The sequence below is a fragment of the Heloderma suspectum genome, chromosome 3 (assembly GCF_057233095.1).
Source record: "Heloderma suspectum isolate Gila_16-S chromosome 3, 16-S_ref, whole genome shotgun sequence".
In the NCBI taxonomy this organism is placed as follows: domain Eukaryota; kingdom Metazoa; phylum Chordata; class Lepidosauria; order Squamata; family Helodermatidae; genus Heloderma; species Heloderma suspectum.
Window position 1 is genome coordinate 164,613,007 of NC_139460.1, and position 26,188 is coordinate 164,639,194.

General features: G+C 45.7%; 1 long non-coding RNA gene across 1 annotated transcript; it reads right to left on the reverse strand.

Moving 5' to 3' along the window:
* Positions 1-915: 915 nt before the first annotated feature.
* On the reverse strand, positions 916-25,015 carry LOC146350389 (uncharacterized). The gene is made up of 5 exons (XR_014788847.1): positions 24,916-25,015; positions 23,069-23,165; positions 11,132-11,252; positions 5,950-6,018; positions 916-1,915 (listed from the first exon to the last, which is right to left on the reverse strand). It is a non-coding gene; the product is annotated as an uncharacterized LOC146350389 (long non-coding RNA).
* Between the last annotated feature and the right edge of the window lie 1,173 nt (positions 25,016-26,188).

Consider the following 26,188-nt stretch of genomic DNA (forward strand, 5'->3'; position numbering starts at 1 on the left):
TCAGATGTGCGGGAAGTGGTGACAAGGCTGAAGGATGGCCTAGTATGACAGGGAGAGCCCCTGCACCAGGAGAGGATGTTGGCCACCATGTGTGACTCCCAGACACTGTGCTGGAAAAACTGGTGGGGCAAGTGAGGGGGGAATGGGCAAAAAGGCTGGGGCAGATGGAGGAGGAAGAGTGGGGAGACTATTCCCATCCCTTCCAGCAGCATCACTCCCAGAAGGACTATAGTCCAGGTTTTATGGGCCACGTCAGTGCAGTCAGTGGTTGGGGGGGAGGCACCGAACCTGTCCATCAGGCTGGCGCCACCATGTCTGTGCAGCATTACCTGATGGAACCTCTGGAGGACTGGACCATTGCTTTAAACAAAGAGTGCATCGCTCAGGCACACCTGGGGCAGCCTTGTTTTGGGAAGCCCCGAGGAGGAGGAAGTGTTTTGGCTGAAAGTAATTACTGTACGTCTCAGGGCAGGGGAAAAAATATGTAAATATCTATGAAAAATTGCCTTTCTTATGGAAGTTATGCAGAATTACGGCTGTCGGTATGGATTTATCTTCGTAATTTTTGGAGTGGAAAAAAAAAGAGGAGAATTCCAGGGGCTTGTGAATGATGGTACGGAGCACTGGCTGCAAACTGTGGAAGTCAAGCAGCACAGAAGGTACACAATTCGTACATCCCTACAGAAGACTGGAGGAAGGCTGATGTCCCTATCTCCAAAAAGGGCAAAAAGGAGGAACCTGGGAACTACAGAAAAGTCAGTCTGACATAAATTCCTGGGAAAATTCTGGAGCAGATGATAAAGCAATCAGTCTGTAAGCACCTTGAAAATGATGTAGTGTGTCAGGAGGTCACCCCTGCTGCCTTCTGAGATCCTGAGGTTGCCAGAATCAACACGCAGACAATAGGGCTCTTTTCCAAGACTTTATTTCCATTCAACCTAATGACGCTTACAGATGCTAATTGCTTGATCCTACGAGTGAGACTTAAGAGAGCTGCCTACTTGGGGGTTCTAACCTTAGAAATCAGTTGATCTCTATTTGGAGGGAAAGGCAGGAAACCTCTGAACTTATGGGCTAGGAGGAGAGAGTCCACCCCTTTCCCATGGGGCATCAGGGCACCGCTGTTGCCATTTTGCCAAGTGGGCTGAGCACCTCCTCTCAGTGCCCGCCATCTCCCACTTGACGCCGTGCAGGTGCCTAGCATGCAGAAACTGCTGTTGGGCCTCCCTCTCCCTGCCAGGGTTACTATCACTCTCAGGAATGTGTACTGGGAGGGGCTCTCCTCCTGGCTGCTCCTCTGAACAGCGCGTGGGTTCCTCTCCCATGGTATCTATCCCTTCCTCAGAATCAGAACTGCTTTGGGGCTTTCTGGGCTCCGATCCAACCCTGACACAGTGATTACTCAAAGCCAACATGGATTTGTCAAGAACAAATCCTGCCAGATGAATCTGATCTCATGTTTTGATCAGGTAACCTCCCTTGCGGACTGTGGGAATGCTGTGGACATAATATACCTTGACCAGCAAAGCTTTTGACAAAGTACCCCATGGTATCCTGATGAGCAAACTAGCTCAAAGTGGGCTAGATGAAATGACTCTCAGGTGGATCCACAGTTGGCTACAGAACTGGACTCAAAAGAGTGCTTATCAATGGGATCTTCTCAAACTGGGGAGAGGTAACAAGTGGGGTACCACAGGGCTCAGTCCTGGGCCCGATGCTCTTCAACATTTGTATTAATGACTTGGAGGAGGAGGTGCAGGGAATGCTGATCAAATTTGCAGATGACACAACATTGGGCAGGGTAGCTAATATCTTGAAAGGCAGAAACAAAATTCAAAGTGATCTTGATATACTGGAGCGCTCAGCAGAAAACAACAGAATGAAATTCAACCAGGATAAATGCCAAGTTCTGCACCTAGGAAAAAGAAACCAAATGCACAGTTACAAGATGGGGGATACGTGGCTCAACAACACTACAAATGAGAAGGATCTTGGAATTGTTGTAGATCACTAGCTTTAGTCTGGCCCTGGAGATTTGAACTCATTCAAAGTAATGAGGTGTTCCTTGACCATATGCCTCTCAATCTCAAGCTGCATTCCTGCCCCTTCAGCCTGTACTCTGCCTTTGCCAGGGCAGTCATAGACCCTCTTTTGGAAGAAGACTGAGCCAAAGTAGGAATTGAGCACTTCTGCCTTTTCTTTGTCATCTGTTATCATTTTGCCATCCTTATTTAAGAGTTGAACCACCATTTCTTTCCTCTTTTACTATGCACGTATCTGAAGAAAGCCTTTTTGTTGCTTTTAGTATCCCTCACTAACCTCAGCTCGTTCTCAGCTTTAGCCTTCCTGACTCCATCCCTGCAATTCTGTGCTACCTGCCTGTACTCTTCCTCTGTTGCTTCGCCTTCTTTCCACTTCCTATATGTGTGCTTTTTTAATTATTTTCAGGTCATCTGTAAGCTTTTTGTGAAACCACATTGGCTTCTTCTGTTGTCTTCCACCTTTTTTTTCTTGTTGGAACTGTTTGTAATTGTGCCTTGAGAATTTCCTTTTTTAAAAACTCCCACCCATCTTGGACTCCTTTTCTTGTTAGCATTGCTTGCATTGGGACCTTACTGATCATTGTTCTGAGTTTATTAAAATTGGCTTTCCTAAAATCCAGGGCACGCATTTGGCTACACTCAGCTTTTGCTTCCCTTAGAGCCAAGAACTCAAGTATAACATGGTCGCTTCCCCCCAGAGTTCCTGTAACTGCTACTTTATCCACTAAGTCATCTCTGTTGGTTAGGATCAAGTCAAGGATAGCCAATCCTCTAGTTCCTTCCTGTACTTTCTGTAGGAGGAAGTTATCCACCACACAAGTCAGGAATTTCCTGGAGGGGCCATGTTTTGCAGAATTTGTCTCCCAGAAGGTATCAGAGAAATTGAAGTCCCCTGTTACTACTACATCATGCTTCCTTGAAACATTGACTATTTGCTTTTCAAAAGTTTCATCCTCGTCTTCTCCTTGATTGGGTGGCCGGTAGTAGACTCTGACCACCATGTTCCTTTTATTCTTTGCTCCATTTATTTTAACCCAGATGCTCTCCATGGGGCTACCAAGCTCATTCTCCTGTATTTCTGTGCAGAGATATGTATTTTTCAAATATAGTGGAACCCCATCTCCTTTTCTGTTCCTCCTGTTCTTTTTGAACAAGTTATATCCTTCAATTGCTGTATTCCAGTCATGAGATTCATCCCACCAAGTCTCAGTTATTATAGAACCCCCTCCACCAATATTCTATCTTATTGGAGACTGCTGGCATATGTTCCGCCCATGAGTTCCTATTTGCCAAAGTACACTCCCTTCTCCTACACTCACCTTCCTGCCTCCCCATGCCTCCCACGTACTCACCTTCCCCCTCTCTCCTCCTCCTCTTCCTGCTCCTCTGCGTGAGTTTTCAGAAGTTGATACATTTTGGAGACAGCCTGTCTGGACTGCTCAGGCATTCAGAAGAGCTCTGAACATACGAGGCGGAGAAGGCGCTTCGTGGGGGAGGCACCTTGTCTTGTGGAGCTTCAGATCTGCTCTGATCCACTTTGTATCACGATGAGGCTCCCCTGAATCAGCCTGTTTTGCCTACTGATTCGGGCTTCATAACGAAGTGGTGCACAGCCCTATAAAATAGTCTGTTGCATCACAAGGTTGTGCTAGCCTCGTACCTCACATGCCTGCCATTTTCCAATTAGGCATGTTGGAGAAATTCGCCACGGACTCCAATGAGGCCGGATTCTTTAGAAACTGGCCCCCTGGAGTCCACGGCAGAATGGACTGCTCCCCTTGCCACCACGCAAAGGCCGGTCAGGATGGACCCTACCTGGCGGTGGCCGGTCCAGGTCCATTGTCTTCGTTCCGCAGCCATCTGCTGCCGGGCTGCAGATGCAAATGGTGTCCGGTGTAGCAGACACCATTTGCATCCCTGCCCTTATTTATTTATTTATTTATTTATTTATTTATTTATTTTATTAATAGCCCATCTGGCTGGTCACTCAGCCACTCTAGGCAATGTACAAGCATATAATAAAACAGTTTAAAACAATGAAATTCTACAATAAAAACATTTTCTAAAATACCCTAACCCACCCCAAATGCTTGCCTGGACAACCACATTTTTAATGCATGGCAGAAGCTCATTAAAGAGGGGGCATGGTGGAGTTCCCTATGGAGGGAGTTCCACAGAGTGGGGGCCACCACAGAAAAGGCCCTCTCCCTCATCCCCACCAGTCTAGCTGTCCTGGCTGATGGGACAGAGAGAAGGCCATCCAAGGCTGTTCTTGTTAAGCAGCCTGTCTGGTGGTGCTGGAGGCAATCCTTAAGATAGGCTGGGCCAGAATCATATAGGGTTTTAAAGGTCAAAACCAACACCTTGAATTTGGCCCAGAAAACAACTGGTAACCAGTGCAACTCCTTCAGCACTGGAGTGATGTGATCTCACCGGCGGCTGCCTTTAATCAAGCGAGCTGCTGTGTTCTGTACCAGCTGCAGCTTCCGAACCGTCTTCAAGGGTAACCCCATGTAGGGTGCATTACAGTAGTCTAAATGAGAGGAGACCAGGGCATATACTATGGATGGGAGCAGATGGTCGGAAAGGTAGGGGTGCAGCCGCCGTATCAGGTGGAGTTGATTCAGCACTGTCTGGCTCACAGCTGACACCTGAGCCTCCATGGACAGCTGGGAATCCAAAATGACCCCCAGGCTGCGGACCTGGTCTTTCAAGGGTAGCTGTACCCCATTCAACACCAGGTCAACATCCCCCAGCCTCCTCTTGTCTCCCACCAAAAGTACCTCGGTCTTGTCAGGGTTCAGCTTCAGCTTATTCCTCCCCATCCAGCCACTCACCATCTCCAGACATTTGGACAGGGATTCTATGGCCAACCTTGGTGAAGATTTGAATGGGAGGTAGAGCTGCATGTCATCCGCATATTGATGACACTGCACCCCAAACCTCCTGATGATAGCCCCCAGTGGCTTCACATAGGTGTTAAATAGCATCGGGGAGAGGATGGAACCCTGTGGCACCCCACAAGTGAGTGGCCACGGGTCCAAAATCTCCTCTCCCAGTGCTACCCTCTGGTACCTGCCGTGGAGGAAGGAGTGGAACAACTGCAATACGGTGTCTCCAATGCCCAACCCCTCCAGGTGGTCCAGGAGGATACCATGGTCTCTGGTATCAAAAGCCACTGAGAGGTCGAGGAGAACAAGGAAGGAGCATTCACCCCTATCCAGAGCCCTCCTCATATCATCCACCAAGGCGACCTTGGCCGTGATAAGCTACATAAATATTTACATAGCCTATCACAGCAAAGAGCAGGATGCAAATGGCATCAACTATGCCTTTTGCCTCCCTGCTCTTTGCCATGATAGGCTACGTAAATATTTACATAGCCTATCATGGCCAAGGGCAGGGATGCAAATGATGTCTGCTATGCCGGACGCCATTTGCATGGCAGCGGCTGGAAGTCTGGCTGCAGCGGGGAGGATTCTGGGGGGAGGGACAGATTGCCTCCCCCCCATGGACCCCTTCTGCGGATGAGTAAGTAGGTTCTGTACACCCCTACTTCCAATATGGTGAAGAAGTACTCATTGCATTTCTTTCTTATGGTCTCAAGGCATGCTCAGTGCTAAATATCTTTGTGCAAAATCCAGATTTCTGGTAGAGTGGAATGATTCTGCATTCCACCAAAACCTTTTGGAGCAGAACCAAGTGATTCTGTGTGATCCAGTTCAAGACTTGTGCCTTTTGTTTATTTTGTTAAAGAGAATGAGTGAAACACAAAATAGATCAAAACCACACTGGCAAATCCCCCTCCCCTCGGGACTGCAAATGCATCCAGTTTTAATACTTATTTTACAATTCTTATTTTTAATCAACTCCCTTCTTAATATTTTTACATAATTATGCTGCTTACTTGATGTGAAGTTGATTGCCACCCAGTATGAACAAAGGCAACTTGATTTTGGACTTTTCAGTGAGGTTTCTTGAATAGAAGAGATGAGCCAATGTAAAATATTAAAGTTATATTCAGTATCCATCCAAGTAAACAGTCACAAGTGTCCCTGTGGACAGAGGCATTAAGTGTACTTTTGAAACTACGACAAAATACATGTACATTACCATGAAATTGGGCTGAAAATTGTCGATGTACTTGACAGTTGAGGTGTCTGTATTTTTTGCATTTTAAAAAAAGCACTGGAGGCATTTTGAAGAGGCCCCCAAACTGCAGTTCTTAAAAGGAAGAAAGAAAATCTACCTACCAACCTGTTTATCTACCTTCCCACAATGACTTATGTCCTGAAAATGGTTTCATATTGCTGAGAAAAGGCTAGAGGTAGTCCAGGCTTCCAAAAGTAGTATGTCCTTTGGTAATGCTAAATAAAAATAACAAGCAAAGCAGCCTTCTCACAACCTGGTGCCCTCAAGATGTTTTAGAGTTGGAGCATCTCTACACTAGCCTAAAATCCTGCATTTAAAATGGGGCTTTCTGCTTCCATTTTAAATGCAGTATCATGACAGACTCCCTTTACATATGCTTCCTTTCCCCCCTTATCTGAATCTTCCATATGTTTCATTATACAGCCACTAGATGGTGCTGTGGTTTAGCACCTCTTATTGCAGCTTTTCCTTTTTTCATGAGGGAACTCAAATGCGATAATTTGATAGCTCATTATCTCCGATCTTTTAAACAATGGAATAAAGGTCATTAAGCGTGGGAGATGCCCTGGAGGTTAATGACCTCATCTGAAGGACCCTTAAACTTCTGTGAGTAACCAATCTCAATAGCAGGATAAAAGTTCCAAGTGAAGAAGCCCTACAGCTCCTATAAATTCCAGCCATGCTGCATGGGCAGCGATCATTGTGGGAGTTGTAGACCAAAGCTGCATATGGACAGCAACAGATTCGGGACAGCTGATGTAAAGTTTCAATAAGAAAGCAAAACACTGGTTAGTTAGTCCATCTTGTTATAACTGGAAATCATTGACAAATGAAACTCCCTGCTTCAACAGCCCGCCTTTCTTTCTTTCTTTCTTTCTTTCTTTCTTTCTTTCTTTCTTTCCAGAAACCTTGAAAATAATTGACAAGTGCTGTTTTCTTTTAACTGTGTGTTAACGATCAGGATGCACTATTCTATCAGAGATTACTAATTCCAAAGCAGCTGCTGCTTCTGGTCAGAGTTGCTGTAAATCCATAAACATTAAGAATGTCAACACAATCCCTATAATTAATTAAAAGGGGTGATATGTGTGTTCCAAGGGGACACGCACTGTGTAGACATTTAAGGCCTCCATCTCAGCTCTTCATCAGCTCAGAAATGGCTTTTAAATGCAAATTGCCATTTATGAAATATGACATCCTAGTGTCAGAATGGTAACAACATATCAAAATTTGTGGCAGCTCCAAATTCATAATTCACTGATTTTATTTTTAAGCCACTTGGCAAGAAACATAAAAAGGAAATGGCATAGACAGTGATATGTACCTGAGAAATCAATATTAATAAATCAGTGTCACTAGCTTGATGGTAAAATTGTAACCAGTTGAAATATTATTCCTTCTATATTTTCTGTTTAGAGTCATGGGGGAAAAAAACAAGCTTCTGATGCCCAACAGCCTCTGGGCTCATGTACCTGGAATATACACATAGTGAATAAAAAGGAGGCTAAGCGATTTGATGAATGCCCAGTCTTCAGAATATAAACATTTTTGCTGGAACTAGGACATACTAGTGGGTGTGGAGCTTCCAATAAACTCAGCAGTCCACAGCTAAAGAATATAAGCAGAGCCATGCCGGATCAGACCAAGGGTCCATCTTGTCCAGCATTCTGTTCACACAGTGGCCAACCAGCCACCTGTGGGAAGCCCACATGAGTGCAATAGCAGCACCCTCCCACTCATGTTCTCCAGCATACCACCTCTGATACTGGAGGTAGCATGTAGCCATGGTTAGTAGCCATTGATAGCCTTCTTCTCCTTCTCCACTCTTCCATGTAGGAATTAGGGATACTCAATATGTGATCTCATGTCATGTCAGTGTGAGTTTCTTTGCTCCTGATCAACTTCATTTCTGAGGGGAACTTGCAGAAAGATGTCAACACCTGTTGAATATCCTTACACATTAGAAGGGGAAGGAATCAGGGCTGTGGTTTGGGGCAGCAGCTGCATATCTATTTCAATGTCTCATTCCAGCCTTAGACAAATTTTACAAATAACTATGTTCTCCTGATACCACAGAAACATTGATGAAGGAAAGGGCACATCTCATGTACATGCTTTGCACACAGAAGGTTCAATGCCGCATCCATCATTCCTGCCATCTCTGGTTAAAGGATCTTAGACAGCCAGGCTGGGAAAGACCTCTGCCCATGACTTTGAAGAATGCCAGTTGGAGGGCATGCTGAGCTAGATGGACCAATGGTCTGTCTCAGTATAAATGTACTTCCTATGTTACTCTGTTGTAGCTGGCATATCTACTGGCATAAGTGTATGGGATAGAGGAAGGAATGGACATCAAAGGCCCAAAGGTCCAGAGAGCCAGTGTGGTGTAGTGGCAAGAGTGTTGGACTAGGAGCTGGGAGATCCGGGTTCTAGTCCCCACTTGGCCATGGAAGCTCACTGGGTGACTTTGGGCCAGTCACAGACTCTCAGCCCAACCCGCCTCACATGGTTGTTGTTGTGAGGATAAAATGGAGAGGAGGAGGATAATGTAAGCCGCCTTGGGTTCCTTGCAAGAGGAAAAAAGGCAGGGTATAAATGCAATAAATAAATAAAAATAAATTGTTACAAGTGAAAATTAACAAGCTTGAAATGCTCTTCCTTGAACTCCTTCCTAAAGGGTTCAGACATTTTGGCTCAAAATGAGCATCATAAATGTGCTACCCATAACATTTGAGCTGCTCCTGAAACATATTAATAAATAGGAATAAAAGGGAACATGCACCATTAGGGAACATGACTAACATGACACTGAAATATGATTCATATAGGCTTGGGTCTTAAGTTTCCCCTTCATAAAGTGAAGGAGCTTCCATTCACAGAAAGAGAGTTCCACACACTGAAGTAGGGTTGGATGGATGCATCCATGGCATTCTATTCCATCCTGTTTCTGCATCAATCTGCATTTTTTTTTAAAGAAAGCATGAATATATAGATATGAATGAGGGGTGTGCATCAGATTTGTCTGCATCATGAATCCAGTTCTGAATTGGGCTAATTCAGAAAGATTTGGGAGATGTCTGCATCAAAGTGGGACTCCTCCAAAAAGGACAGAATGAAATGAACAGATGAAGCTGTTCATCTAAAGCTTCATTAGTGATTAGGAGATTTGGCAAGACACAGAGGCATGTCAAGGATTGATACATTCCTCCCCAAGCTCTCCATATAAGGAAAACACCAGGGAAGAGGAGAGGAGGTGCAGTTTTGTGACTTAGAACTCTAGCTTATAGTAAATGTGTGTTCAAGCACAAATGGAACACTGCCCACAAGCTACGTATGGTTGCCCACCTGGGGCTCGATAAACCTCTTGGTTTTGCTGCCTGTCTTGGACTGCAAAAACAAAGGGGGCTCTCAGACATTTGGCAGGCTGCAAATAATGGCTGAGGGGCTGCATTCAGCTTGGTGGGTCACAAGCTGTGCAAGTTGAGTTAAACCTCCAAAAATACTGCCCACTGTCATTTTGCGGCCATGAAGGGTGAAGGCAGACCATTATCAGGACAGAGAGACAAATAAATAGCAAAATAGTCCTTTTAAGCTTTCATATCTGGTGTCGATGTTTGCAACACATGCTGTAAAATCAAATTTCTTGTAAATCAGCTATCTTTTCCATCTCATCCTTGGTCTTGCATGCTTCACCCCTCCAGCAGACAGCTTAATGAAATTTGACTCTTAACCTGTCTGCTTCATTCTTGTAGAGTCTGTGTCATCTGCTTCACAGCAGGAGTGATAAATCTTATCCCACAGCTGACTTGATACCCTTTCCCCAGCAATTTAAATGTACTGTTGCTTATGCTTGTTGCACACAGCTTATCTGTTAGCTGTTCCTTTCACTGTTGCTAACTGAATAAGTAAAGATAGCATCAAGCTACTTCAGGAAAAGTGGGAAAGTTAAAAAAAAAAAAAAGCAAAGAAAAAAGCAAAAGAAGAAGGACCTTCTGATTATCTCAAACCGGTCAAATAATTGAAGAGAAAGTAACAGTAGGCTATCACCTGTCTATTTTTTAGTGGGAGAGGAGAGGGGGAGTATATTTCAAGATAAATCCCCTTTAGAAGTATAAAGGTGAACTGAAAGGCATTTTACCTGCCAAGACCAGAGTTAAATGTTCCAGACTTGAACTGCAACAGTTATGACAAGATTGTCACCTGCAGTGAAGCAGTCTCTGGAGAGATGGTTTCCTGCATTCCTCATTCCTCATTTACAGCCACAGCTAGACGAAGTAGAGGAACGGAATGCAGTCTTTAATTTCATTTCTTTCATATGCATGCGTGCGCGCGCGCGCGCGCACACACACACACACACACCGTGTTTACTTGATTTAACTTGATGACCAGGATATCCAAAGAACGTACAATTAGTTCTCCGTGGCCATAAGGAGCTTCCAACTTTTTCTTTAACAGTTGCTTTAACAGTTGCTTTCCCGTGCGTTCTGTCAAAGTGCTTTTGAAAATGTGGGTTAGAAATTTAGTGACGCCTTTCCCAACTTAACCCCCCTTTCCACATAGCACAAACTTTGGGGTGGTATTTTGGCAAAGTTTTTGGGTGGGGGCAGCAATAAAGGCCTGTGAAGTTTCAATGACTGTCACTTTGTTTCTCCCAGCATTCTTAGAGTAAAGGAAAGAAGAAATGCCCTCAGTCTAACTGGCTTTGTGATGATGATACAGAGATGATAAGGAGAGAAAGAATAGCAACAACCAGCCATGGACATTTTGGGAAGCACTATTACCACCCTGACCTTATAACGGATAATGGCAGCCACCTAACAGTAAATATAAAATGGCTGAGGGGAATGTTTCAAGAAAACTTTCAAACTGCCCCCCCCCATATGGCTAAACGTTGTTTTGTTTTGTTTTTAAAGAACTTTGAGCTCAGTCCTACTTACCATGGGCTCTGGCTTATACCAGGCATTACCTCACATCCAGTGCACTAAGATGGTAGGAATGTTTCTGCTCCCCCAATGTACCAAATGCCTTGGAACATTCTGTTCATTCCTATCTGGTATTCTTAAAAAGAAAAAGAAAAAGAAAAGAAACATTAAACATTAGCATCAGAAGCAATTGTTCAGAAAGAAGTTCAAAACCTAAGAGATTAACTCTTAGGGTACCACAGTGTTTGCAAGCCTTTGCTTGCATCTAATGAGGCTCTGGATATTGGGCAATATTTGCTGATATGATATCCCACCACTGTGCTTCACCTTCAGACATTATTCAGAATTTCTGGAAGCATGTCTCCTGAATCTTCCCTAGCTTTTGAATTTTTGAACGCTTATCATGATGGGGGTTCAGCTATTGCCAAAGACAGACTTGCACCAAAGCTCAGCTGTAGAGGACTGTGTTTGGTTATATTTTAAATAGGGATCTATAGCATTTGCATCTAAATAAACGTAACTCACATGTCCCTGGACGTGCTTAGTGTATGATCTGTAAAATTCTTTATAGTAATCTTTAGCATTTATATTTACTGCATTTGAGTATTCAGAGCACTTCACATATAACTAATTGTTCATTGTACTCATTGTTTTGAACTGCCCAGAGACTTTTGGCTATTGGGCAGTATAGCAGTGTAATAACTAAATCAACAAACAGTATATTAATAATTACAACCATCATAAGGTTGGTCACCTCCATTTTGGAGATGGGGAACTAATAATCAGATCTTTATAGAAACAAGATACACGGCTTTTGGTGGCATGATGAATCTTGATGCAGATGAATTTGTCCCTTGTTCTGCGAGATAGATACTGAGTACAATGTAACAATGCAATCTGTGCAGTTTGGACCCACTGATGAAGTATGCAATTAGTATATCACACTTTCCTTGCTTCATCGCTGCCATAAAACAGGGTTGATCCCGAGTTGCCACTGAATTTCACCAATAATGAAACCTAAGGCAAGTTTGGAGCATGCAGCTTAAGCTAATCATCTGCAGGAATATGGACGTTCGCTAAACAAATACTGAACAGAAGATTAGCCATTTCTGGGAGGAATTTAACCAAACTCCACAGGAATCAAAGCACTGCTTTTTTTTCCCTTTTTTTTTCATTTTGAAGGTATTGTATAGGATCCTGTATAAACATAGAATTCTACTTTCTGTGTTGAAAGGTGAAAGGATATATTTTGGCAGGATGCTCAAACCCGTCTTGCCACTTTTAGATACCTACAACAATCCTTCAGTATTTGTCAGTATCCCGCTTGAGTTGTGTTTAGCAGTACTTCTGATATACTGAGGGTTCCTGTTGCCAATTACTGTTTCACAGAGCAGCAAAATGTGCTCATCATTTCACTGGTGGGACTTACTAGCATGGTAAGTGCACTCTTCAGTGTGGAGATACAGCTGGTCTGAAACAAGCTTTTTAAGTACTGCCACTCTGATGTTATAGAAGCATGAAATGCTAATGTATACTGTATGACTGTAACATTTCCCAAACTTCATTGAAATACAGAGGAAGAGAGAAAGAAACCGTGTTTGTGTTTGTAACAAATTGTACTCCATTACTTCTAGAATGTTACATCAGCACACCACACTGAGAGACAATCAAGCATTTACAGGGTTTCCGATCATGGGAACTTTGTAAGAACATCTGGCCAAACACACTTGCCACGCCAGGCACTTTTCAGATCTTGGTGTTCAACGTGTGAAGATCTTTAACAGAAGCAGGCATGTAGGGATGGTTCAGGTGGGACTTGCATGCTCACTGATGGTCCGTTCCCAATTTAGCTGTACTTATAGAATCATAGAATCATAGAATAGTAGGGTTGGAAGGGGCCTACAAGGCCATCGAGTCCAACCCCCTGCTCAATGCAGGAATCCAAGTCAGAGCATCCCTGACAGATGGCTGTCCAGCCTCGTCTTGAAGGCCTCCAGTGTGGGAGAGCCCACCACCTCCCCAGGTAATTGGTTCCATTGTCATATTGCTCTAACAGTCAGGACATTTTTCCTGATGTTCAGCCAGAATCTGGCTTCCTGTCACTTGAGCCCATTATTCTGTCCTGCACTCTGGGATGATCGAGAAGAGATCCTGGCCTTCTTCTCTGTGACAACCTTTCAAGTACTTGAAGAGTGCTGTCATATCTCCCCTCAGTCTTCTCTTCTCAAGGCTAAACCTGCCCAGTTCTTTCAGTCTCTCTTCACAGGGCTTGGTTTCCAGTCCCCTGATCATCTTTGTTGCCCTCCTCTGAACCCTCTCCAGTTTGTCTGCATCCTTCTTCAAGTGTGGTGCCCAGAACTGGACACAGGACTCCAGATGAGGCCTAACCAGTGCTGAGTAGAGGGGAACTAGTACTTCCCTGGATTTGGAAGCTATGCTTCTATGAATGCAGCCCAAAATAGCATTTGCCTTTTTTTGCAGCCACATCACATTGTTGGCTCATATTCAGCTTGTGATGGACAACAATTCCAAGATCCTTCTCGCTTGTAGTGTGGTTGAGCCACGTATCCCCCATCTTGTAACTGTGCATTTGGTTTCTTTTTCCTAGGTGCAGAACTTGGCATTTAACCCTATTAGTCATGTACTGTAGCCCTCTTAGGGATGTCGGAGAATTTCTCCACAAATCTTGGGGAGGCCAAATGCCAACGCATTCGGCCCCCCGAAATTGGGGGTGAAATTCTTCGCCACCCCCACCCCCCCCGGGATGGGACTTACCTCCCTCGAATGTCCCTCTCGGCGGCGGGTCCCGGTGGCGTTTTGGCAGCGTTTTGGCGGGGGCGGCGGCCGGTCTTCTGACCGGCTGCCGCCGCTGCCATTAGAAAGTGAATGTTAAAAACAACAACAACACACACACATGATACGCTATGTAACGATTTACATAGCCTATCACGGCTAGATTTCCAAAGTCAGCTGTGATAGGCTACGTAAATCGTTATGTAGCCTATGATGGGTGATTTTGAAAAAAAAACAAGCGCGTATGCAAATGGCGGCGCCCATGGGCGCCGCCATTTGCATTCCTTATTTGGGCCTGGGTAGTCTACGTAAAGATTTACGTAGACTACAGCGAAAATAAGGGCAACGCAAATAGCTTCTTCCTGGCCTGAATTTCGGCCGGGCGAGGCGGGGCGCCTCCCCCCCCGGGCTGAACTTCGGGGGGAGAACCGAAGCGCCTCCCCCCCACCGCAAAACAAGCTGCGGGACCAGGTAAGTGACTTTCATACATCCCTAAGCCCTCTAAGTGCTTCAGAATCCCCCCTCCCATATTTGCAACCAGCTGTGTCTCCACACTGGAGAGTGCACTTACCATGCTAGTAAGTCCCACCAGTGAAATGATGAGCACATTTTGCTGCTCCGTGAAAGTAATTGGCAACAGAAGCCCTCAGTATATCAGAAGTACTGCTAAACAGCACTCAAGTGGGATACTGACAAATACTGAAGGATCATGGTAGGTATCCAAAAGTGGCAAGACAGGTTTGAGCATCCTACCAAAATGCAGCAAAAATGTGAAGCAGCTCGGTAAAAGCTTTATGTTCTTTTGATGAGCCTCCAAATGCTGCAGATGTTATCAGAACCTGAGAGTTGGTCCTTCTTTATTTAACCCTCTTTGATTAAGACTCTATAGAGCTCTTTAGATGGAAAACATGACAACTCTTTTTCAATTAACTGGTCCAGGTCAAAGGGGGAGGGGGAGTGTGGGTGGCAGTACCTGGTTCCCTATATGTACAGTAGGTATCTTGGTCTTGAATAGGCAATGAAGAACCATTAGCTTTACAAAAGACTTACTTCTGGTGGAAATGCTACAACTAGGGATGGGTGAAATCACTGTGATTCATGTTGCATGCTGCTCACCAGACCCCCACTGCCTGTCCGCCCCTGCTCACCACATGCAGTGAGTTGCCGGGTGGTCCACGAGTGATGCACGGATGCCCGATCCCTTGCTGAGCTGCCGTTTTGTGTAAAAATGGCAGCTTTGCCTTTTTTGTTAAGGCCGGTTAATGGCCATTTATGCAAGATTACAGGCCTAAATGGCCATTTACACATGTAATCTCGCATAAATGTCCACTTTATAGCTGCCATTTGCATAAAATTGGCCTTTACGGGGGGAAAAAAGGCTGAGCCACCATTTTGCAGCTTGGTGAGGGATCGGGATCCCTGTGCTTGCCCGACTCAGTGCGTGCCAAGCCAGCGATTTCTCATTATGCCTCGAGCTGCAGCCAGATGCCTGCCACATATCCCTACCACAACTGGTTTGTTGATATGGATCAACACAGCAGCCTGAATTTTTTGACTCTCCTTGGGGCATGGGCATGGGACCTGTCATAGTAAGCACCTGCATGTCAAAATTTACAGTGGTGATTCTGTGCCTCATGTTTACCCATCAATAATTTCTTTCTCAAGGCCATAGGCCCACAGATAACTGCTGCCCAGAGATCAACAATGGACAGAAGGAGTTAGACGAAGGAAAAAGGACTCCATGGAACCCCATTGCTGATCCCCCCCTCCGCATGGGCACAACAACCTCTGCTTGCACTATGTTTTTATTTTGTTTCTTATCACTTGAAAACACTATGCTTTGCAATGGAGTGGTGCTCCAACAGTGTGGTGGAGGGGGAGTGCAAACCACATCTATGCATGAATCATTAATGTGCAGGATTGCTGGTCATACTTCCAAAGTGAACTTGCCCACCATGTGATTGCCTGATCATGCTGAAGTCTGGCTTTTACTAACTTCTCCCATATTGGGGGGGAGGGGGGAGAGGAGGAATCACACATACAAGGTCTCGATGTGACCAGCCATTTATGTAGAGGGCTCAATTCAAACGGGAGGCTATGTGTTATTGGACAGGAAGGGATCATGCCATTTGGATATTTGCTTACTAGACAGAAACGGATTTCTGCTAATAAATGTAATATTAAGGGACATGTGTGTTACGAAAAACATTTACAGCATATGCTTCTTGGCCTTTTATTATATGAACTTATCTTTTCATTTATCTTGTTTTTGTGTCTCTCCTGAGCTCGTCTCCCAAGTGTGTCTTGTTCTCCCATTTTAAATATTCATAAAAAGGGTGGATAAAATGTCAGGGCTTTATCTCACTTCTGTGGCTGATGAATTACCTTTTCCTTTAAGATGAGAAAAAGAATCTAAATTAGGAAATTTTAAAATGTCATTCCATTATTTAATTGGAGATGCTTCTGAAGAAACGGAAACTGACCCAGATAAATGCCCATTACATCCTGCCACCAAAATAAATAAATCTAATATGCACTAAGGTTAACAATGAGGATGTGCAGAGGGATAGCATGTACGTCGAGTGTCAGTCCCTAAGCATCCACAGAACCCCTGCTTCACAGGTCAGGTAAGACTGTGTGGAGTGTATGAATCAGCACTTCTATGTTGGGGATGGACGCATATCCAACATGATTTGGGCTATTGCTACTGCCCTTTATAAAGATGTTATGATTGTGCAAATTGTTGGTGTGGACAGAGAAATAAGCAGTGAGATGCTGTCAGCACATAGGTAAGTTTCACTACACAGTAGCCTTATTCGGACAATGGTTGTTGTTGTTCAGTCGTTAAGTCATGTCCGACTCTTCATGACTCCATGGACCATAGCACGCCAGGCCTTCCTGTCCTCTGCTCTCTCTCGGAGGGTGCTCAAATTCATATTCATTGCATTGGTGATGCTATCTAGCCATCTCATCCTCTGCTGTCCTCTTCTCCTTTTGCCTTCAATCTTTCCCAGCATCAGGGTCTTTTCCAGGGAGTTTTCTCTTCGCATTAGGTGGCCAAAATATTTGAGCTTCAGCATCAGTATCTGTCCTTCCAATGAGCAGTCAGGGTTGATTTCCTTTAGGATTGACTGATTTGACCTCCTTGCAGTCCAGGTGTCAGGAGCGCCCTAGCTGCCTCTTGCAGTCCCCTCCAATAGCCAACTCAGGATACAGATGACGAGGATTCTTTCCAAGGCTTTATTCCTTTATTTCTTTATGAACAAGACTTGCACTCACCGCCCCTTCCTTGCTCCTCCTCGCTGTTAGTGCAAGTCTTGTTCATAACCTGGCAAATTAAGCTGAGGTATGATTGTCCGACAAACTGTGGCAAATTCTCAAACTATGGCAAATTCTTAAAGAGATGAGAGTACCAGACCACCTTACCTGTCTCCTGAGAAACCTGTACGAGGGTCAAGAAGCAACAGTAAGAACCGGACATGGAACAACCGATTGGTTCAAAATTGGGAAAGGAGTACGACAAGTAGGGATGTCAGAAAATTCCGCCATGGATCTCGGTGAGGCCCAATGCCAGTGCATTCAGCCCCCCAAACTCCATGGCGGAACGGCCTGCCACCCCCCGCCTCGCCGCGGATCCCCCCGGGACAAGACTTACCTGGGGCGGATCTTCCAGGCGGCGGCGGCTTCGTCTTCCGACCGGCTGCTGCCGCCACCATTTGCAGTCTTGTAAAAAACAACAACGACGTGATAGGCTACATAAAGATTTACGTAGCCTATCATGGCTGGGTTAAAAAAAAAAACGCATACGCAAATGGCGGTGGCTATGGCCGCCGCCATTTGCGTTCCTTATTTTTGGCCATCTTAGTCTACGTAAATATTTACATAGACTATGATGGCAAAAATAAAGGGGAACGCAAATAGCGTAGCAGGCGCTATTAGCATCCCTTTTTGATTTGCCATTTTAGCCTACGTAAATATTTACGTAGGTTAAAATGGTGAATCAAAAAGGGACGCAAATAGCGCCCGCTACGCTATTCGCGTTCCCCTTTATTTTCGCCATCATAGTCTATGTAAATATTTATGTAGATTAAGACAGCCAAAAATAAGGAATGCAAATGGCGGCGGCCGTAGCCACTGCCATTTGTGTACGCGGTTTTTGTTTTTGTTTTCCCCCAGAGCCCTCCGCAGCCGGAAATCTGGCTACCGACGGCTCTGGCCTGGCTGAGCCTGGCCGGCTGCTCTGCGGAGCTGCCACGGAGCACAGCCGGCCATGGAGGATTCCAGGGGGGAGGAATGGATCGCCTCCCCCCTGTCCAGGATTCTGGAGGGAGGGACAGAACGCCTCCCCCCCCCACCATCAACATAATCCGTGGAAAGGTAAGTGACTTTCGTACATCCCTAATTGACAAGGCTGCATATTGTCGCCCTGTTTATTTAATTTATATCCCTCGCTATGAGCAAGGAAATATTCAATTACCACAGTTTCCATCTTCTTTTGAACTAGGAAAAGTATGGTTACCATTAGGGCTGTGCACTGCTTTGTTCCAAAACCCGAATCCTGAAGTGGATCAGGGTGATCAGCCCAAAGCGGTCCAGTTCTGGAGCAGGTTGGGATCAGCCTGAAGCAGCACGAAGCAGGTCAGGATCAAACTGAAGTGCTTCAAGGCACTTCAGCCCAATCCGAACAGCCACCACCCACCCTTACCTTGACCGATGGGGAGCACCTGCACCCATTGCTGTCTTGGAGGGAGTCACCATTTTCTTTTTAAATGGTGACTCTTCTTCTTTGGGTAATTACATTTGTGTAGATTGTGGCCATAAAGGGGCCATCTACGCAACATTACAGGTGGAAATGAGCAGGGGGTTGGACTAGATGGTATACAAGAGAAAGGATTGAAGCCAGCCTGTTGTTTTTCTTCCCTTGTCTCAAGCCACTGATCGACATTGTGTTATTGAACACAATTTGATCAGGGCAGCTCTTGCACAGTGAACTAACTCCTGAATTAGTCTGGGCAACCATCCATACTGGCAGATGCCCTTTGAGTAAGCGTATTCTCCTGTTGCATCTCTTAAGTTTAATAATAATAACAACAACAAGAACAACAACAATAAAACACCCTATGAATAGGCATAACGTCCATTGCTTTGAATATTTTTGATGTGGCCTATGTGTGTGTGTGTGCGGGTGCGGGCGCGTGCGCCAATAGAAAATAGTTGGCAATCTGTCCTATGTATTGTTTACTCCTTCTTAAAGCAAGACATCCGGTAATAAGAATGCATGAGTAAACTGTTTGTGCTAGGTCTCCAAGCCACTATGGCAGTTAATAATTAATTGATGTTGCCAAAAGTGGTGTCAGAAAAACAAAAATAACCACAGTGAATATCTTTTGTTCCAATCCCCTTTCCATTAAATCTTTCCGACACAACTTCCTATGTGGAAAATTTATAAATCCCACTTCCCCCTTTAAAACAGTAGGTGTCCCTCATACAAGCTATAACTCTTGCATAATTGGGCATTCTAGGACTCTTTCCAAATTTTCTGTGACAGGCATAATTTTTCAAGAACACATCTGCCATAAGTTTAAAAGTGAAACAACAAAAACTTGGAACAATTATCCACAAGAACTAAATCATGTGATTTATGTCATGCATACAATATGAGGTAGAAATGCTCAGCTTGAGTTTTCTATTCTGTTCAAAGTACATTTTCCCAACTCTCACTCTGATCCCTTTCTAATAAAAATCTAATAAAGATTTGCTCTGTTTCTTTGCTTGTAAAGCTGCATGGTGTCATTACGTTCATTAAGGGCGCAATCCTATGGCCACTAGACAGCATCTAGATAGCCATAGGATTTTTCAGTTTGTGGGAACTCATAGGCAGCACGGTTCATCCCTGGCTCTGCACTCGTAAGAGCAGTGCAGACTGGCTGAAAGGGGGATGTTCCTGGGGGAGGGGACAGGAGCAGACCACAGAAGTGCCATCATGATGCTTCCTATGTGTCATCCAGCATTCCCCCTCCCCCTGCTCTGATGTACCCTGGCTAGATAGCCAAAATTGGCTGTTTAGCTGCAAATGCAGGGCAGAGTGCAAAGGAGAGGATACCCTCACACTCCACATTTTTTATTTTTAAAAATAAAAAATGGCATTCGGCAGGATGTGCCCATAGACTTATATGCAAAATAGAGCCATGAATCTTGCGTATAAGCCTATGGACACATAGACTTAGATGCAAGATTAATGATTCTATTTGTGTCTAAGTCTATGGGCACATCCTCCCAATTGCTTTTTTTTTTTTTTTAAGACACGGCAATCGGCAGGGACAGGGAGGAGGCGAATGGCTCCAGCTGGCAAGAACCAGCCAAGTGCCGTTCCACCTCCAGTCCCCCTGGAGCAGAGGTAAGTGGTCCCGATCCACTGTGGATTCCTGAGGCCGGATTCCAAAGAATCCAGCCTCATTTGAATCCACAGCAGATTTCTCTGACATCCCTATTCCTTTTATCTGTCCTGAATCTCCCACCAATCAGCTTCATGGGATGACCCCAGATTCTAGTATTATGAGAGAGGGAGAAAAATGTCTCTCTTTCCACATTCTCCACACCATGAATAATACAATGTTGTTTGCAAATTGGCATTACATTTCCTATCACACAGTCCCATCATATGTGTTATTCTTTACCCTTCATCTCATTCCTCTTTTAACTTGCATGTCCAACTGAGATTGACTTGATGGTGCCTTATAGAGTCTGAAGCTTCCATATGGTATTCAATAGGGCACTGTGCCCAGGCCAATTCTGTGGTGACCCAGCCAACTCTGTTCCACAAGTGAGACCCACCACTTGTGCAACAGAGATTTAGCACCTCCAGAAGCAACTGGAAATGCTCATTTCTGGAACAGGGCAGGTCAGCAGAAATTCCATAAGAGAGCTCCACCAAACTGTCCTGATCCAGAAATTGTTTCTGCTCTTTTCAGGGCTTCCTATAGGAAGTGATAAATTGCCATTTCTCAAGCAGTCAGTCCCACCTGCGCAACAGAATTGGTGAGAGGCACCGCTTGCGCAATGCCCACATTGAATTCTGCCCTATATTTGCCTATGAAATGGGCTTACAAAACAAGCTAAAATATCAGCAACAAGCTAACTAACAATCACAGACCAACTGCAGGATTGTTCTTACTTCCTCCAGATCTCTCTTCAAGAACCACCTTTCCTACAAGGCCTTTGGCTCAACATCTAGGTCTGATGCTGTACTGCTGGGGTCCCCCATGGTGCCCACCAGACGATCCACTCCCCGCTGCACCAGAGTGCCACCCCCCCCACATTCCATGCAGTTTCTTGCTAGGCCTTTGCTACTAGGGATGTATGGATTCCCCACCGTCCATTCTGGTGGGGAATCTGCGGGGGGGGGGAGGCGATCCGTTCCTCCCACCAGAATCCTCATGGAGCAGCTCCGCTCAACTAGGGATGTACGAAAGTCACTTACCTGGTCTCGCAGCTTCCTTCGCGGTGGGGGGGGAGGCGCTTCGTTTCTCCCCCCGAAGTTCAGGCCGGGGAGGGGAGGCTTCCCGCCTTGCCCGGCCGAAATTCAGGCTGGGGAGAAGCACCCCGTCTCCCCGGCCGCGAACTTCAAAAGAAAAGTAAAAAAAAAAAAAAAAGCCCCATGATAGCCTACGTAATGATTTACGTAGCCTATCACGGCTGACTTTGCAAATCTAGCCGTGATAGGCTACATTAATCATTACGTAGCCTATCACAGGGGCGTTTTTTTTTTTAACTTTTCCTGTAATGGCAGCGGCGGCAGCCGGTTGAAAGACCGGCTGCCGCCCCCGCCCCTGACGAAGACCTGACGAAGACCTGCCGAACCGCCACCGGGACCCGCCACCGGGAGCGACATTCGTGAAAGGTAAGTCCCATCCGAGGGGGGCGGGGGGCAGGGGGGCGGAGCATTTCTCCCCGAACAACCTTCGGAGGACCGAATGCATTGGCACTCAGCCCCCCGAAGTTTCAGGGAGAAATTCTCCCCGATCCCTACGCTCAACAAGGATTCTGCAGAGCCAAGGGCTGCCCCATTCTGCCGTCCACATGCCCCAGATTCCCCCATTTTTTTTCCGGCTCCCTGAACTTAAGTAAATAATTCCGTAAGTACCACCAAAAAATCCTTTTCTTGCACCTGCTGTCAGTCTCCATAAGCCTCAGGTCACAAGGAAAATGCCTATTTATTTTCGTAAAAAGGGTAAAGCCCTTCGCAGGGATTCTCCACATAACGTCTGGTCACCTGACCTCATCTGACCTCACCAGAGCTGTCCTGACCTCACCTCACCTGACCTCACCAGACCTGTCCTGACCTTACCCCACCAGACCTGACCTGACTTGACCTCACCTCCATAGACAATAAACAGAAAAGATCGAGGATTTCTGTGGACTTCACGACTCAGCCTCAGTGAAAGAAAGCCTCAGGTCACAGGGAAAATGCCTATTTATTATCGTAAAAAGGGTAAAGCTGTTCACGTTCTTCTTCCATTTCCAATTTAGGGATTTCTTTTCATGATTATTTTTGTAAAATCTGCCGTTAGGCGGACAAAAAAAAAAAGGGTCCGAATGAGCTTCGATCCGGGTCGACTGGGCCCCCCCATTCCACGGACTGGATTTGTCAGAATTCGATCCCATTTAAAATTTGTGCAGAATTCTCTGACATCCCTATACGCTACACATGCCTATTTCTATTCTGGTTGCAAAGCAGCAGGCCTTTGGATTAGTTGAAAGACAGAGAGAAGAACCTGAGGACAGAACAAAAAAGACCTGCCTGAGCTGAACCAGTGTATTGGCACTTTGAAGGAGGAAATGCAGAAGAAGACCTGAAACACCAGACAGAGAGAAGGAAGAGACAAGTGTCAAAAAGGACGAGTACAGACAAATGTATTTGCCTATCTTTCTAACTTGTTACAGTTGAGAATGAGGGTTAAATGCAATACTGCAAAAGCCTTGTAGAAAATGTAGAAAGAAGGAAATGGAAAGAATTGTTCAAGCTTGGGGAGGAAATTCCCTATTCCCTATTTATACATAGGGAGTAGGGATGTTCGAATCAGCAAAACCTGAGCTCACTGCTCTCTGAATTCCACCTCAAAGTTCATTCTGACTAGGGGTGTATGAAACCCCACTTACCTGGCTCCGCTGGGTTCAGCTGGGAGGGGAGGTGGTCCAGTCCTCCTGCCGGAATCCTTGATGGGGGGGGAGGCGATCTGGTCCTCCCCCCCGGAATCTAGGGATGTACGAAAGTCATTTACCTTTTCACAGCTTGGCTTCGCGGTGGGGGGGGCGCTTCACTTCTCCCCCCGAAGTTCAGGTGAGGGGGGGAGGCGTCCCGCCTCGCCCGGCCGAAATTCAGGCCGGGGGGGGAGGCACCCCACCTCGCCCGGCCGAAATTCAGGCCGGGGAGAAGCACCCCATCTCCCCGGCTGCGAAACAAAAAGTGAAAAACAAAAAACAAAAACCCCCATGATAGGCTACGTAACGATTAACATAGCCTATCACAGCCAGATTTCCAAAGTCAGCCATGATAGGCTACATAAATCGTCACGTAGCCTATCACGGCTGACGTTGGGGGAAAAAAAAGAGCGTACGCAAATGGCGGCGCCCATGGGGCACCGCCATTTGCATTCCTTATTTTGGCACGTCTAGTCTACGTAAAGATTTACGTAGACTACGGCGAAAATAAGGGCACGCTATTTGCGTTGCCCTTATTTTCGCCATAGTCTATGTAAATCTTTACATAGACTAGACGTGCCAAACTAAGGAACGCAAATGGCGGTGCCCCATGGGTGCCGCCATTTGAGTACACGCTTTTTTTTCCCCCCAAAGTCACTCGTGATAGGCTACGTGACGATTTACGTAGCCTATCACGGCTGACATTGGAAATCAGGTTTTTTTGTTTTTTTTTTTACTTTATTTTGTAATGGCGGCGGCGGCAGCCAGTCGGAAGACCGGCTGCTGCCCCCACCCCCGCCGAAACGCCTCCGAAACGCTGCCGGGACCCGCCGCCAAGAGGGACATTCGCAGGAGGTAAGTCCCATCCCGGGGGGGGGTGTGTGTGTGTAGAATTTCACCGCCAATTTCGGGGGGCCTCACTGAGATTTGTGGAGAAATTCTCAGAAATTCTCCGCCATCCCTACTGGAATCCTGCTCGGCCAGCTCCGCTCCGCAGCCAGTCTGCAGAGCCGCCAGCCGGGCCGATCCACAGCGGGGCCTCCATCCACTGCCGGGCTGCTACGGACACAAATGGTGTCCACTGTAGGGGATGCCATTTGCATCCCTACGCTAGGCCGTGATAGGCTATGTATATATTTACGTAGCCTATCATGGCCAAAGCAGGGACACAAATGGCGTAGCAGCCACCATTTGCATCCCCGCTTTAGCTGTGATAGGCTACGTAAATATTTATTTGGGGTCTGCAAATCACACTGCAAGCTATACAGACTTTGACCATAGACTATATCCAAGTCCATGTTCAGTCCGGAAGGTGTGAGCTGGGTAATTCCTGATGAAAAGCCAACTGAAACAAATTTCTCATACATCCCTAATAGGAAGCAGAAAGGAACAGGGACTGGAGTTGTGACAGAAAGCAAGAGGACTTTGGGTGGCTGACAGTGCTAGCATCGGAAGAACAGAGGTCAAGAAACAAGAGGAAGTGAGGAAGGGAAAGGAAAGGTAAGGTCATTCAGTTTGTACTTCATACAGAAGGGAGGAGATCTGAGGTGAGTTGCTAAATGGTTTGAATGACTGATTCAGGTAGGGACGTGTGAATCCACCCCCATCCGGATTCTCTGAGTGCCCGCCTAGCCCTTGCCCTCACTCGCCAGTTCCTGGACTGTACTTGAGCCCCTCCTATGCTTGGTGAGCAGACCACACTCACCCTGGTGTAGGGGTGTTAAAGAAATATGCCACGGATTCAAATGAGGCCAGAATCTTTGGAATCCAGCCTCCGGAATCCATGGCAGATCAGCCCCACTTACCTCCGCTCCACGAGGATTCTGCGTGGGACGGTACTCGGCTGCTTGCTCAGCTGGAGCCATTCTCCTCCATGCCAATCACCATAAAAAAAAAATGGTGATCAGCAGGATGTGCCCATAGACTTATAAGTAAATAGAGCCATGAATCTTGTGTATAGGTCTATGTGTGCATAGGCTTATATGCAAGATTCACGGCTCTATTTTGCATATAAGTCTATGGGCACATCTTGCCGATCACCATTTTTTTAAAAAAAATGGCGATCGGCAGGATGTGCCCATAGACTTATACGCAAAATAGAGCCATGAATCTTGCATATAAGTCTATGCAGACTTATACATAAAATAGAGCCATGAATCTTGCGTATAAGCCTATGGACACATAGACTTGTATGCAAGATTCATGGCCATATTTGTGTATAAGTCTATGGGCACATCTTGCCAATTGCCTTTTTTTTTTTTAATGGCAATCGGCATGGAGAACAGCTCCAGCCACCCAAGTAAGACGCCCTCAAGCCGGGTGGCTCCACAGAACCTTGTCAAGTGGAGCCACTCTGGAGGAATTTGGAGGGCGGAGGAATGGATCGCCTCCCTCCCGGGTGGATTCCCCACCAGAACGGATGGTGGGAAATCCTTACGTCCCTACCCCATGGCCTCATTGAGCCTTGCGGTCACCATTTTTAAAAAAATATATAGTGGTGATCGCAAAAATGTCCATATTTGTGTATGCATGAAAACGCAATTTTTCAAATGTGCATATCTGCGTATGTGCAAAAATGCACATTTTTGTGCATACACAAATATACACATTTTTGCGACTGCCATTTTATTTTTCGAAAAATGGTGACCGTGGAGCTTGACGAGGCCACTGGGGAGAGTGTGAGACACTTGTCTAGCTCAGGCAGGGGGAGAGCGGGGGCAGGGGCTTGGTGAGCAGGGCTTGGGGGTGTAGGCAGAGGTAGTTCCTCCAGATTCCTGGATGGAATCAAGTGCCTGTGCCATCCCTAGATTCAAGCAGCAAAGTTTTGCATAGTGATAAGGGAAGACCAGACAGAAGGAGACTGGAATAGTGAGGACTGAATAGTAATACAATCCCTACCATAGACCTCTATAACTAGCATATAGCCCTCCATAAATCCAAACACATTTAGTTAACTAATCTCTTGCATTACAGGGCATGCATCTGAAAAGGGAGAAAGAGGCTTCAGGGATTATTTCTGGCATTTACTGTGATACTTTTTCCTGCTCACTTTTTAAAAACCTTGACTATAGATATCAT